Below are 15,796 nucleotides of genomic sequence, written 5' to 3'. Positions count from 1 at the left end.
TCACAGAGGTAAAAACTAGACCACCCAATGCTCTACTTTTTGTGGTAGTTTGGTCGAGCAGTTAGGCCAATCTTGGAGTGCTAAGCATTTGTTGTACTCACAGTATTAATGAATGTGGCCACACACTCAAAAGAATAACTCAAGACCAATTTACAAAAATACCTCAGATTTTTATAATGTTTCAAGACCAAGATTATCAAAATCAAGTACGTACTTTTTAAGTTAAGATTTTTCAAAGTTTAGCAAAAATACTTTTTCTGTGCGCAATTATGCACCATAGGAATTAATAGGTGAAAACTTACAAAATGCATATAAAGTCAGGCAATGCGTTTACCAATGTCTCCTTCTGTTTTTAGGTCAAGGTTATGTAGGAGTCCTGTGGGCCAGCCCGAGATGTTTGGGCTGTTCCCGGTTCAAGCGGGAGCTGTTGCTGAAAGTCTTGGAGTGGATACAGGACAGGTGAGGGGGACTACTTGGAAATGCACTGCACAGGCAGGCTTTAAAGTGAGTCCGGTGGGTCACCTAGAAGTGTAGAGGTCACAAGGGGTGGGCGATCTCTAGAGCACAGCTGGTTCTCCAATGCCTTTGGAACCAGAAGGCTGGTCACTTAGAGGGTGGTTTGCAGGGCAGTAGGGCCACTATGGGGGGTGGTTCTTGGGTGGCCTGAAGTCTGACTGGTGCTTGCTTCTGGTCCTTGGAGAGTCCGGAATAGATTTTTCTTCTGGGTGTCCGGCGTTGTGGGTCCAGTACCCCTGGCTACTGCACAGTTCAGCCACTGGAGGTCGCAGTACCACCAAACTTGGCGCACTTGCAAGGTTTGTCCTCCAGGTCCTTCAGGTGGAATTTTGTCTGGCTGCTGTGTTCGGTTGCTTGGTCAGTGGCCGGTCAGAAAAGCCCCAGTTGGGCTTTACTGGTTTCTGCTTCTTGCTTGCAGGGAGTGATGGCCTCACTCTGGAGGGAGGTCCTTTGCAATTTTTAGAAAGTTGAAGGTCTTCTGGGTTTTCTTAGAGTCCATCAAAAAAATAAGGGGACAGGGAGTTTTTTTTGAGGTCCAGTGTACAGCCTCCCTAACTATAACAAAAAACTCTAAGGTACACTGTCCCTAAAAGAAGGAAAAACAAGAACGCAGGTCCTCAAGACACTTCTAAAATTAGAAGCAAAAAACCTCACACATCCAATGGATGTCATGCTTCATGATAGGGCTTGCTCCTCATCAGACTGGTGCTGCAATGTCTGACGGGCCCCACTCGGGGGCACTTTGCCAGAGATCTTGAATGTGAAGTGTGTGCCGTGACAAAAACAGTGGGAATTAAGTAAACTCACTGTCATGAAAAAGCACTTAAAATTGGCTCAAGAACCTCAACAACAGCTGTTTAATTTAAACTCTGAGGATCTTGGTCAAGATTAAAAACAGCATGAGAGTGGGTAAGGAAATAATGTTCCTCAAATCTATGCAACCAAAAAGGTAGCGGGGGCCCTTTCCTTCTCGCTACAATAGGCTCAACAGGTTTCGCACCTCAAGGGTCCAGACGGATCACATGGCGCTTCATCAGGACCGAAACACATACCTCCTAAGCTCTATTTACATGCCCTAAACTAAATTTTAGAAGGGCAAAAGTGACTTACATCAAACAGCTACGCAGCTCAAAGCCTAAATAGGCGAGAACCTGTGAAAAAAAAAGAGATACAAAAACAATAGATATGAAAATAACATCTCTATAAACTAAGTGATCAGAGTGAAATAGACACCAAGTAGCGTAGTGACACTTTGTGTTAATGTGCTGCCATGCTAGGTGTAACAAAACTCATATTAAAATTCCTTAACCTCCTAGGTTAAGGAACTGGTTCCTTGGGAAAACGCTGGCCATAGGACTAACGTCGCTCTACATAAATAGTGGAGGAAAACACTGGTTATGAGACACAGAAACATGACGAAAAGGACAGAAAGAATATATGTCATGCTGTACAACTAATAGTAAAAAGATATTATACACCCGCTTTAATAAACGGTCAAAAAGAAGTGCAGAGTAGTACCAAACAAAGCACAAAAACAAAGTCAATTATCCAGATAATGTAACAAAAAAATCCTTGACTATTAAGTCCCAAAGTTTATATAGTTCAGGATAATGGTGGCCAAAGAAGGAACTTCACTAGAGAGCGCATCCAGCGTTTGAACATACGGTCGCGCCCTGTACAGACGGAAGCGGAGTCAAACTCCGTACGTCGTGGTGCCATCACAAGTTCAATTGTATTTTTTTTTTTATTTAATAAAGACATAACCAAAGTCCTAGTAATGCTCAGTGTAAAATTGCCAGAGTGTGCCAACAAGAAACGGGGGCATGAGAAAGGTAAAACAGTCTGGAAACAAAAACACGTGAGCGTAATTACATGCTCAGCGCGGTCCGACTCCGGAGACCCATCCGGTGGCCGCACTCCCAGAAGTCAAGACAGCGCAGCAGGCGGAGTGTAGAAAAAGGTCTTCACAACGGATGTCGGCCAATCCAGACGTCAGATGGGGCACGTCAATAAACACGTTGGTTACGCCCAGTGAAGTTCAACCGAGATGAATCGTTATAAGTATGAGGAAAGCGTCAAACACTGAAGGACGGTTCCCTATGTCATGTAAATGAAAGTATAACAATTAATATTGTGGTTTGGACTGAAAGTGGTGGAATTTGCAAATTGAGGTATCACAGCTGCACAACCAAAAAAAAGAATATATCAAAGGTGATATCAAAAAAAGAATATTGACAAATTGAATCAAAAAGAGAAAGGTGGGCAGGTAATAAAGGAGAGAACAATAAAGTAGATATAAAAATAGTAGTGAATACTCCCAAGTTTGTCATTATACTATAGCCCCTTAGTATATCATTTGGATGAGCGAAAAACAAACACGGGTGGGGAGAATAACAAGAAGACTACTACTGATGTTGGACAGTTAAGATCCAATGAAAAAGCTCATCCATGGTATGTTGTCGTCTAACCCCTTAATATGGGTCTCTAATTTGAAAACCCATTGTTGCTCTCTATCAAATAAACTTTGAGAGCCATTCGGTAAGCAATCCAGGGCCTCAAGTATCACCCAATGTAAGTCAATGGGACTGCGTTTAATTTCAAGAAAGTGAAAACTCAATTTAGTTGTTGATCTGCCACATCTGATATTACTACGATGCTCGTTGATTCTGATTTTGACAGGTCGTGTGGTCATTCCTACATAACGCAACTGACAAGGACATGTGATCATATAAATGCAGTTGCATGTGTTACAATTGGTATGTTTGAAAATATGCCAGCTGACAAAAGGGTGCTACTCCAAGGATCCTGTGCGTGTAGTCAATGAACAGACATTACAGTTCCCACATGGATAGTGACCTTGTACTGGTGGAAGTTGCCATAATGTCGTCCGTTGTGATTCTGGTGTCGACATCCTAGGGCGAGTATGGACTAGTATGTCTCTGATGTTCTTTGTCCTTTTAAATGCAAATAGGGGTTTTGGAATGGCCTCACCACCACTGCATACATTAGACCACCGTTTATTAATCAGTTTTTTAATGGCATTAGACAAGGGGGTATAGATTGACACATGTCAACCGGGGGTCTGAGTTGTTAGATGCTGGCGTTTAGAGTGCCTCTCTAAAGTTATTGCTGGCCCGTTATCAGGCCGAATTGATGATCTGGCGTGGGTAATGTCTATGGAGTAACTTCACAGTTAGATCTTCTGCTTGTGATGCAAAGGAGAGATTATCACTACAGTTGCGACGGAGACGTAGGGGTTGACCATAAGGTAGATTATCCCGCAATGCTTTTGGATGGTAACATTCATATAGAAGAAGATTGTTGCGGTCAGTCATCTTGTGGAAAGTCCTAGTCTATAACTTGCCATGGTTGACTGTGATAAAAAAGTCAAGAAATTAAAGTTAGGTAGTAGACACATTAGAGGAAAACCTTAAGAAAGGGTACAGACCATTAATCCATGTGGTAAATGAACCAACTGCTTGGGGTGGGCCATGCCACACTATCAGGATGTCATCAATGTATCCACTCCACATCTTGATGTTGGCCTTGAAAGGGTTAGAATCTTTGAGTATAAATTGTTTCTCAAAATGGTACATATAGAAGCAGGCCAAGCTGGGAGCAAAGGTGCTGCCCATCGATGTCCAGCGAATTTGGTGGTAAAGTTGTTCCTCAAATTTGAAATAATTATGCGTCAGGGCCATGGATGCACACTGCATGTTGAACGAGATGGGGGTAGGAGATTCCATGTATAGAGGGCAAGAGTATCTTCAACGACCTGAAGAGTTGCTTCCTGGAGTATGTTTGTATATAAAGACTCCACATCCAAACTAATCAAAGTATGTACCTGTACAGAGGTATTAATCCGATCTATAAGTTTCAGGACTTCTTTTGTGTCCTTTAAAAAAGTGGATATCTTTTGCACCAAAGGTTGTAGAAAGTGATCGCCTAACTTGGAGAGTGGTTCAAGAATCGAGCCAATCCCCAAGACTATAGGTCGGCCAGGAGGTGGTAATCTGTCCTTATGGATTTTAGGGAGGCAGTAAAAGTAAGGTATACGGGGATCAGGAGTATCAAGAAATACAGCCTCTTTACGTGGGATCCAAGAATTGGTTAAGGCTTCACTGATCATAGTACGTATCCTCAATTGTACTCCTGCAGTGGGATCTTGAACAATAGGGGCATAGTAAGTGGCATCACTAAGAAGGCGAAGGCATTCCTGTCTTTATGTATGATTATCAAGGATGACTATAGCCCCACCTTTATCTGCTGGCTTAATGACAATGTTTGGGTCAAGTGCCAAGGTCTTGAGAGCCTCTCTTTCACGTGATGAAATGTTCATAAAGGTATGTTTGGGTTGTAGTTTCTTCACATCAGCAAGGACCGCCTTCTCAAATGCGAGTACTTCACAGGGCATGGTGGAGATGGGCGGAACGAAGGTGGATGGATTGCGCAGACCTGAATCCACCTGGTGAGGTTCAGTGTGACTATCCTTGAAAAAGAAATGTAACCGGATCTTTCTGAAAAAGTGGGAAAGTTCACAGTGAAGACGGAAAAAATCTTCCTGAGGGGTTGGAACAAAGCCCAGTCCTTTATTCAAAGCACCAAGTTCATCAGTGGAAAGTAGTCTAGATGATAGATTGACTACTAAATTCTTGGGGTCTGACTCTTGCCCTGACTCCTGGTCACCATTTGTGGTTCTTCTCTTCTCTGTCCTCTTCTTTTTTTTAAAAGTTTTTTTCTAGAGTCCGTCTTATGTCTACTCAACCCCTCAGCGGCGATTGTCGAGTCCTGAGTGCGGCAGGCAGGGGTTGGTGCTTTTTTCTTGGTGCAGCAGGACTTCAGTTCTCAGGACAATGGGTCTTCTATGTTGCTGACCTTCATGTGTCTGTCGGATCTGAACTGCAGGTCTAGGGATGCCTACTAAATACTGCATTTAGGGGGGGTTTAAGGGAGTACCTAGTAGTGACCAATGGGCCATCTACCTTAGGGTGGCTAAACCCACTATGTGCCCACTTCCTGTGGGCAGAGGTCACATCCCTATCCCTGATTGGCTAATTTCCTACCATGCACTCCTCCTGGTCTTTGTGCATTTTTTCGCCGCTGCTCCTGCAACAGAGGTGGCCATCTGCTGCTAGCTGGAGGTCGAGTCTCAAGGGCAGCAAGCCCCTTGAAGCTCGCAGGCAGGGCTGTGCACATGGGGAGATGTAACACCTCTGCCCGGTAAGGGCTTTGTTTTCTGGTTCCAGAGGGCAAAGGCCCTCATCCCAGGGAGCCAGAATCTTGTCTGGTGGCAGGCTGGTTAGGACCAGACAGAAACCATGCCAGGGTTAGTTAGTGTTTGCAGGGGTCACCTCTAAGGTTGCTCTTGGGTACATTTTGCAATAAATCCAGTACTCGTACCAGTTTGGATTTATTGTTCTGAGCTGTTTGATGGCAAGTTGTTTGGTCATCATGTAGCTATGAAACTCATACTGACCAGTGTCCAGCACATGCATTTAAAATGGCTGCTCTGTACACTTACTATGTCCCAGGTTTGGCAAGGACGTAGTAGAGGCATATTGCTCATGAAACTATGCTCACACATACAGTTCAGTGTACCCTGCCTTAGGACTGGAAAGCCTGCCAGTGGGGTGGCTTACCTACCCTGCATGCAGTGTGTAGTGAGCAGGTCACGCAGGCTGTGTGCCATGTCATGCTTGCATTTTAGGATTGCACCAGGACACCCTTCCTGGAATGGCAGTGATGGGTGCACTTGGGTGCATGGTCCCCGAGGCTGGCACAATCTGTGCTGTTGCGCTCAGGGGCCTACCCTTAGTACTGCATGCCCTGGGCAGCTAAGTGCCATTTACTAGGGACTTATAGTTGCAGGTAAAGGTGTTGCCAATAGTGCCAATGCATCAAAACAGTTTTGGGAAAGGGATCTGGCCCAGGGATCCTGTTTAGCAGGTGTCCTGGGCACTACAACTTTGAAACCATATTAACTATCAGGCAAAAAGTGGTGGCTAACATGTCAAAAGGCACTTTCTCTCAAAGGAGTCCTCAATTCCCATACGACCCATGTAATTCATAACACAGGTGTGCCCTCTGCCCATTCTCACTCTGGGAAAAGGGTGAGAATGGTGATACAAAATGAATGCGAAACACTGCAAAACGGGGTGCAGTTTTATGCATCTGTCATAGATGCTACCTATACCATGACATTGTTCCTTTGTGGAAAATTCACCCTATTGATCTTCTAAGTGCATGTTATGATCATTACATTCCCTTGACTAATTCTGTGAATAAGGATGTGGAATGTAGGATTGTAAATGCTTTACTTTTGCATTTGAGTTACACTTATGGGGATAAAAGTTTTTGCAAACCAGGGCCAAGGTCTTTCTTAGTTCCCTTCCTGCAACTATTCTGTGAAGACCAAATGTCAATACTGAAAGTAAACGATATGAGAGTATTGATACTTTAAGACAGTTTGTGAGAACTGGAGTCACTGATAGCAGGAACACTGTGCAACAATAAACGTCTGATAGGCAGAGATATCAATTAAAAAAAAAAACAGTCCAGCATTTGCCAAATACATTGTTGAGAACCTCCTGGCCAATTTGAATTGAAGCTCTGAAATAAATAAATACATGGAAAATATAAACTTGGCATCAAATGTCTGGAGCAGAATGAAAGCCACATAAGTTGCTTGGCCTGCAAAGAAACACCCACGTGTCAATATTTTCAGCCACAACATAAATAATCACCTTACATCAGACTCAACCATAGAACCGATCAATAAGACACCCCATGTATATGATATTTTCCCTTTTGTCGCACCTTGTGCTAGCATGAAAGGTCAGAGGGCAGCAAGGTAAATTAGAGGGAGGGTTGCCCTGTCCGCTACACGTGAGAGAGCCCCCCCCCCCACGACGCGGTTACTACACTCCTTACACCCTTTTTTGCTGTTGTAGTGGAGCTGTGCAGGAGAAGCCTTTAGAGGATCTCACCCAAGTGACTTTTAGAAGAAGCAAGGCAGGGTGGGCACCACTGGCAAAAGTGGCGACTCACCCAGCCCAGTGGAACGATACTAGTGTCGAGGAGGTGGACAGGTAGAAAGCTGATAAACCCAAGGGCACTACTAGTGGTCTTTGGAGTGTCCACTGGATCGGGAGAAACGGGTTTTCTGGCACTAGCACATAGAAAGCATTGCATATGAACGGTTTCTGTTCCTGCAGCAGCTATGCTTACCTGCTTAGTGTGGACAGTTTGATTTGTGAAAAACCAGAGGAAAATCCAGAAAACAAAATACAGTGCATCAGTAGGTAAGAAGAAAATTGTGTGTGTTGGTGATATTCGGACATCAAGCGAGCATGACTTCATTAGGTAAGCTACTGCAAACTGCTTCCCCAAAACGAGGCAAGGTATGAAGTCAGTTTTCATTGGCAATCACCGTGAAAAACTGATGGAAGAAAAGAACGCCTGCTTTCCAGAAGGGCATGCATGCCCGGCTATGGTTTCAAGCTATTTACATTTGATCGCTTGGGAAGCAGTTTTGTTGAGCCAGAGAAGTGTCTCTTTGGCGGCGGCGTACTCCATCCCAAAATTTGGCAATAGTTCAGGACGAGACAACGGAAGGCGACCAATACATTTTTTTTACAGGTTTTTGTTTATGGATTTGTACATAAAACTAAGGCAAGCTCCATAACGTACTGATACGATATCACTAGGGGAGAAAGCTGAAGTTTTCCAAACGTTTCCAACAAGTATTTTCCCCTAAATCTATCCTACTGTCCTAAAAGCCTTCATATACAGTGTTCGTTCCGAGAATATTAAGAATAAAGAAAAACACACAGCCACAGTATAAGGGAGGTGGGCTCTCGGGAGCCTCCTGCTCAGAGGTGGAAAGCGGGAGATAAAACAAAGACCACACACTTCCAGCCACACCTCTCACAAAATGAAGCATGTTATTTGCGTGGGTAAGCGCTTTGTCACTCCACATAAGAGTAAGCAAGTGCTACACAAACGGAACAACACAATACAACACTTCAGCTTCCAGAAGAGACAAGGCACAATTTCAAGATGACTTAGCAGTTTTGTTATAGGCATGCACTGTTTGCAGCTCAACAACACCAGTAGTAATTAATTTATTACTTACCGGTAATTCTCATGACTCTGAATACACAGTTTATTGTACCAATACTTACTTCAGTGATGTGTTTCACCTCTACCAAGGCCACCTGTGTCCTTGCCATATCCAATTAAAAAGTTCCACTTAACCCCACCCCTTCCTCCTCCCTTTCCTATCCTCCAATTACCCTATACCAATATGAGGTCAAGGAGCCCAGAAAACGAACTGAACATCCCAAAGCCAAAGAAATAAGAGAGAGTCCGGTTGTAATCCGGGAAGGAATGGGGAGGGCGGGATGTAAGTATTGGTACGAGAAACAGGGTATTCAGAGTAATGACAATTACCGGAAAGTAATGCCTCCTCAACCCTATTTCTCGTCCCAAAACTTACTTCAGTGAGGATATACCTAAGCAAAAACAGAACAATCTGACTCCAAGAAAGAAACAGTCACAAACCACTGGATAACGCAGAACATATTTAGTGCAAACCAGAAGGGCAGTAAACAAGAGACCAGATTGTTCATGGAATAGCAGCAGCCAATACCCAAGAGCCGAAGGCCATGGAATCAAGCACACCCAACCTGTAATGGCACACAAAAGTACAGGGAGTGGCTCAAGTGGCTGCTCGACAAATGTCCAGAATGGAAACGCCCTGAGCTTCCACTCAGGAAACCGCCATGCCTCTCGGAGAACGCTCCTGGATACCACCTGGCAGAGAGACATGGTGAGAATCATAAGTCGGGGAAATCAAAAAGCAAATCCCACAGCTCAGAGTAGGAGTAGAGGCTTTTAAGTCTATGACGAACAACACCGAAGTTCACAAAACAATTCTCACACTGGCGAAAATGCTGAGCCTGAGAGAGATAAATAGACATGTCCCTGACCAAACCTAAAGTGTGTAAGAGTTCCTCGTCAGGAGTAGCAGGCTCTGGAAAAAAAGAAGGCAGCGTGATATCCTGGCACGGGTGAAAGGAAGAAACAACCTTGGGAATGAACTCAGGAACCAAACACAAAACCATCCTATCAGAAAACAACAGCAAATAGGGGTGTCTGAGAGGCAAAGAGGCCAGTTCACACAAGCGATGAGCTGAGGGGATGGCCACCAGGAAGAACACCTTGAAAGAAAGATATTTCAAATCCACACTATCCAGAGGCTCAAAAGAAACAGACTGAAGGGCCAGAAGAACCAAAGGCAGATCCCATGCAGGAACCACAGAACGAACACGAGGTTACAACAAAGAAAAACCCTTAAAATGGCGGAACCTAAAGAAAGCCTTTCAGACATACCAAAAGGGTAACGAAGAGCCCGAATAGCAGCCCCCACTGGACTTTCAAAGTATCTACTGCCAGAATCTTCTGAAACACCTCAGAGTCAGGACAAGAGACAGGATCCAAAGATTTACTTGCACACCACTGAACAAACGAAGATCAATGATGAGCATAGTACACCCCTTACGAGGGTGCTTAATGGAAGCCCCCACTGGAGAGAAAAAGACCTTGCAAACTCAAACCCCTCCTCTAAATAGCCAAACTGTCAGACGCATTCATTGACAAGTGGCAGGTGGAAGAATTGGTATCCGGAGGGTACACAGGTGGAATGGCAAAAGCCATTCTGGTGCTATCGTCATCAACCGTAAAAGAGGAAACCACCCGATCCGAGGCCAAAATGGAGCTACCAAAATGAGGCACGCCAGCTTCCTCCGAAGCCTGGTCAAGAGTTTGGGCAGAAGAGGGCATAGAGGGAAGGCATACGGGAGAACAGGAGGCCAGGGAAGGGACAGAGCATCCACCACTTCCCCCACACCCTGGGGACCTGGAAAAAAAAGCAGGAAAGGAGCAAATTCTCTGCCGGTGCAAATAGGTCCACTAGAGAAGTGCTGAACCTGTGACACAGTTGAGCGAAAATACATTGAGAGTCAGACAGAAGTCGATAGAAGAAGGAAAAACCCTGTTGAGTGTGTCGTCCAGTACATTGTCTTTCCCTCTAATGTTTGTTGCTGACAGGAGGAGAAGGTGAGACTCCGCCCAACACCCCACCTGAAATGCCAGAGAAGGCAAGGACTGCCGTTGACTTAGGATTTGGCCACTGTGTTGTCCCTCTGCACAAGCACCACCTGGCCTCTGAGTAAGGGGGGTAAATGCAACCGGGCCGGATAAATTGCTTTCAGCTCCTTCCAATTCGAAGAAAGCCTGCTCTCTTGAGGAGACCACCTCCCCTGGACTGACAGTGTCCAAAGTGGCCCCCTAACCCAGACTGCTGGCATCGGTAGTAATCACTTTTGGAGGAGGGACAGTCAGAGGAAAACCCCTGGGCAACGTGTAGGAACTGAACCACAACTGGAGCAATCGCCAAATGCGGGGAGACATCGGGATCAGAGGGTCCAATGACTGATGATGTGGGGTCCAATGAGAGAGCAGATGCCGAACCAGAGAAGACCAGGTGCAGACGAGCCCAAGGGACGACAAAGACACAGGATGCCTGAAAGAAAAGAAAACAACATGAATCAGGACAACTAATCCTAGACAGCAAACAGAAGAAATACAAAGCAGTTTCAAAGACAACATACCAAGTGGCCTTGAAGTTGCAGCCATTCTTGAGCTGTTGCTGCACTCTTCTGTTCCAGATACCAGAGCAGTGTGCGAAGCACCAGTGCCCGGTCTCAAGGAAGACTGACTCTACCTACATCTGTCTGGAAACGAGCCCCGATTAACTGAAGACCCTCTGACGGGGTCAAATCTGATTTTTCCCAATTCACCAGGAGGCCAAAGCTCTTCAGAGTGTTGTACACCAGTACAATCTGAGATTAAGGCACAGAAAGAAGAGGATGGTGCATGAGCCAGTCATACAGACAGAGATGAATCATCACCCCCAGTCTCTGAAGATGAGCCACTGGGGGGAGGAGGGGTGCACGACTTTGGTGAACACTGTGGGTGAGATGGCCAGACCGAAGGGAAGGACCCAGAACTGCCAGTGGACTCCATTGACACAGAAGCAGAGAAACTGTTGATGGAAACAAGCAATAGGAATGTGAAGATACGCATCTCAAGTCCAACGAGGCAGGCCATCCGCCTGGCAGACCAGCAGACTAATGCACTGCAAGTTGTCCATTTTGAACTGAGGCTTTCTCAGAAACTGGTTCAGTTGTTTGAGATTGAACATGAGCCGAACCTTTTCCGCAGATTTGAAAACCAGAAAGATTGGTGAGTAAAACCTCTTCCCCTATTGCCCCGCTGGGAAAGGATTCACAGCACGTTTGCTGACAAGATCTGCAATTTCCTGAGACATAGCAGACAGGTCGGAAGTGCCGGAAAAGGACTCCACAGCACTTGAAGGAGGAGGTAGGCTTTCGAAGTCCAGAGAATAGCCTTCGGAGATGATACATAATACCCAAGCATCTGTAATATGAGTTTGCCAAGTAGGGCAGCCAGACGAACTCCTACTGGAAGGGCGGAATATTCAGGAGTGCTTCCCAGGCTTGGTCAGCGGTGGAGGTTGAGGCTTGGAGAAAGGACGAGCGGGAAAAGCGGAAGACCGCTTAGACTTGGAGTGGAAACGCCCAGAGAAACCTCAAGACCGTCCTGGAGTGGGATTGAAACAATTGGGCATACTTCTGGTTTTTAAAGGCTTTATGAAGCATAGGTTCCAAATCGCAACCAAAAAGGCGACTGTCAGTAAAGGGCATATGCAACAACCCTGACTTCTGAGCAGAATCCACCTTCCAATCATGAAGATACACATGCCGGAGGGCTGAAACAGAAGATAATAAGGCAGAAGCAGAAGCCTTCAACACATCACAAGATACATCTGCCAGAAACTTGGCTTGAGTCTCCATATGAGAAAACAGGGATGAATAGTCAACTCCTTCTTGCAGAGCCAGAGTCTCAGAATAGAAGTCTTGACCAAAGATTGAGAGGCGTACACAGCATAATAGCAGGCTTAAGAGCAAGGTTCAGGCCCAAAAAGGACTTTTTCAAAGAGGCCTCTACCCTACTGTCCAAAAAATCTGAAATGGGAACCTCTTCAGACAAAATGGATGGATGACCAGCCAAATGAGAAAGAAGGGGATCAATCTTTAAGGAAGAGGGGAACTCAAGATCACCCTTAGCCAGAGGATACAAACAAGTCAAAAACCGAGAGAGGTCTGCCTTCTCTGGGTCCTTCCATTTCCGCAGGAGAAGATCCAAAACCTCCTTGTTAACTGCCAGTGAAGTAACTGCTGGAAAAAACCAGAGCTAGGCCCAGGAACATCATCTTCCATAGGGATACCCAGGTTGTCTCCCGAATAGCAGAATGGGGCCAAAAGATCTGACTTGAAGAAATTTGGAGTGAGGCATCGCCTCCGCTACCAGATAGTCAACATCCTCATCATATTCTAGAGAAGGCCAAGAAAAGAAAGAGGAAGGAGAGGACAACATAAAAGAGGAGACTGAAGAGGTGGGAGAAGAGGGAGAATATTGTAAACCACCAGAGTCTTTAAACCTCAAAAAGGCATCAGAGCGAGAGGTCAGAAGCAGATGATATTGATCCTCTGAAAGACCCAGGCAATGGGAGGTGCCAGGAAGAACCTCCGAGGACGCGTTCGCCCCTCCTCTGCGTTGCTGGAGCGATGGTGGTGCTTAGCTGATCTCTTCATGTGAGCCATGATAAAGACAGAAAAGAAGGGAGAAAACTGAATTTAAGGACAAAAAGGACCCCTGGGTAGACCAAACAAAAGCCTGTACAAAAACCAGCAAAATATGAAACAGGCAAAGCATGGACACAAGATATGAATGCTAAAAAAAAAAGTAGTCTTTTTGTTTTTCTTTTTTTATTTGTAGACTAATCTAACATTACATATGTGTCATATATATATATATATATATATATATATATAAAAAAAGAAGAAAAAAAAAAGAAGGCAAAATCACACCAGGAACAGAACCCACAGTGGAAAGCCCAAGAGACAGATTTGAATCCCTAGGCTGCTGAAGACTCTGGACATAAACCGAAGAGTGGGAAAAAATGACCACAGACATATCCAGGGTAGAACCCTCAACATTCAATGAGAGGGTTTAACACTGTAACCAGGAAAGCGCAAAGGAACAGCATGGTGATAAGCACCAAGGAGACAGGGGAAGCCTGTTTCCATGGCAACCGGAAAGAAGGTCACGCCGACCTCCCACCACACGAGGGCGAGGAAGCAACTCAGCCATTGAGACGCCAAGAGAGACACATGTCAGACCCTCCGTGTGCAGAAAGGAATCCAGATAGCTGTTACAGAACTGTGAGATCTGCACACCGCTGTCTCTGTAACACGAAACAAGTGCCACGGTTTTAATGGCACCCAGGAAAATATAAAAAAAACACAGCACAAGCAAGCCCAGAGAAAGATAGCGGCCCAGCTGACTACTGGGCACCAGGAAGAGTTTCCGCAGGACAGAGGGCAAGAAAGTAAGCCCGAAAAACCAAAGCACCTCCAGGATACAAGGCCCCAGCACCAGCCAATACAGGGTAACAAATGAATGGGAATGAAAACAACCCCAAGAGGCCCAGCCTTGCAGGGCTTACCTGACAGGAACAGCTCAGCAGCTGAGCAGGTGTAAATAATAAACAGGCCGTCTTCTGGGCTCCTTGCCCTTACATTAGTGTAGGGTAACTGGAGGATAGGAAAGGGAGGAAGAAGGGTAGGGGTTAAGTGGATTTAACATACAGGCTTTTACAACAAAATATGTTGTATAAGCATGTGTGGTAAATGCATATTTGCTCCTGGATATGCGTGGTTAAGTTTATGCGGGGTAATGGCATTCATGTTATAACTCGTGTGGTAAAGGTTTGCGTTGCAACAGAACGCGTTGTTTCGACATACAGTCATCATGTGAGCACTGCTAACCGGGTGGGAAAACATTAACATCCGAACATAGCACCAGTGACTTTGGAGACATAATTTCGTAAAAATGGCACTGTAGAAAAAAAGGAGTCGAAGTCTCCAGAGTTAATAAGTAAATAACAAAGTTTCAGGGTCTCAAAACTTCAACTCAGATTTTATGGTCCTGCAGAAAACCATGGAGGCCCATTCTTCAGCCGATATGGGATGAAACAACGGTTCCCAACCTGTGGTCTGTGGACCCCCAGGGGTCCGTGACACATTCCCAGGGGGTCCGCAGGCCTGGGCCTGGAGGAAGGAAATTCTCCAGCTGTGGCCTCTGACAAACACATGCATGCTTTTTATATTTATTACTTCCTTTGTGCAGCAGTTTTAAAAGACCTGCAAAATTCCTTGCACATCCAGAAGCTTTCGGGCATTAACAAAAAAAAAAAAAAAAAAAAAAAAAAGGGTCACGATTACTCTAGTAATTAATGTACCTGCTGGACAGAGATAGGAGTTTTGTCTAGTGACAAAGGTGGCGACGATGGTTAATATGCCTGCTGCAAAGAACGATTATCATGCAAAGAACAGTATTTTATGTACATAGCACAGTGGGTTACTGCTTTTGTCATAGATTCTTTTGTTGTTGTGCAGTTCATAAGTTACAATCGTAATCTCGCACAGTGAGCTATTAAAGAGCAGCATGCAAACTGCATGACACAAATTAAAAAGTTGTTTTTCCCCCAGTCTCTCAATTTCCCTATTCTACTAAGAAAGGTTTGCTTGCGTAGAAATACATTCTTATTATTAAAATCAATGCTAACCACTGTGTTGGGTTCTGAAATTTGAGTTTGTGCTTCTCCAGACCAAGCCCTCTTAGAAAATGTCTACCAGTGTGGATGATATGTGAATCCTACACCTTGTAATCCCCTTTCAAGTGCTTCAACACCCTACACTGGTATCAGAGGCGCTATAAAACAAATGAATTATATGTGACAGATAGGCTACAGAGTGATGAAAGCCCCTTATGGTTGTACTTCCTTTCCCTACCACATATTTCTGTGAAAAAGCTTTCTCAGATCTTATGTATCTAAAAAAATTAAAACTGAAATCACTTGGGAAACACAGAAACTGACCTGAGGATTCAACTTTCCTAAATAAAACCAAACATTGAAAAGTTAGACACTAAGATGCAGCGCCTACCTCCCCATTCATATTTTTCAATGTAAAATAATTATATCTTTAGGAATTTAAGTATTTGTTTGGTGTGTACTTGTTTGTGTATTTTTAAGAATTACTGTTTCAGTGTTTGAAATTTAAATCCTACA

General features: G+C 44.7%; 1 protein-coding gene across 1 annotated transcript in view; it reads right to left on the bottom strand.

Annotated features, from left to right (window-relative positions):
- MND1 (meiotic nuclear divisions 1) overlaps positions 1 to 15,796 on the bottom strand; it is a 311,795-nt gene that overhangs the window by 99,732 nt on the left and 196,267 nt on the right. The window lies entirely within an intron of this gene.

The sequence above is a fragment of the Pleurodeles waltl genome, chromosome 1_2 (genome assembly GCF_031143425.1).
Source record: "Pleurodeles waltl isolate 20211129_DDA chromosome 1_2, aPleWal1.hap1.20221129, whole genome shotgun sequence".
NCBI lineage: Eukaryota > Metazoa > Chordata > Amphibia > Caudata > Salamandridae > Pleurodeles > Pleurodeles waltl.
The sequence above is the reverse complement of the archived record's forward strand: the minus strand, read 5'-3'. Positions and strand labels throughout refer to the sequence as shown.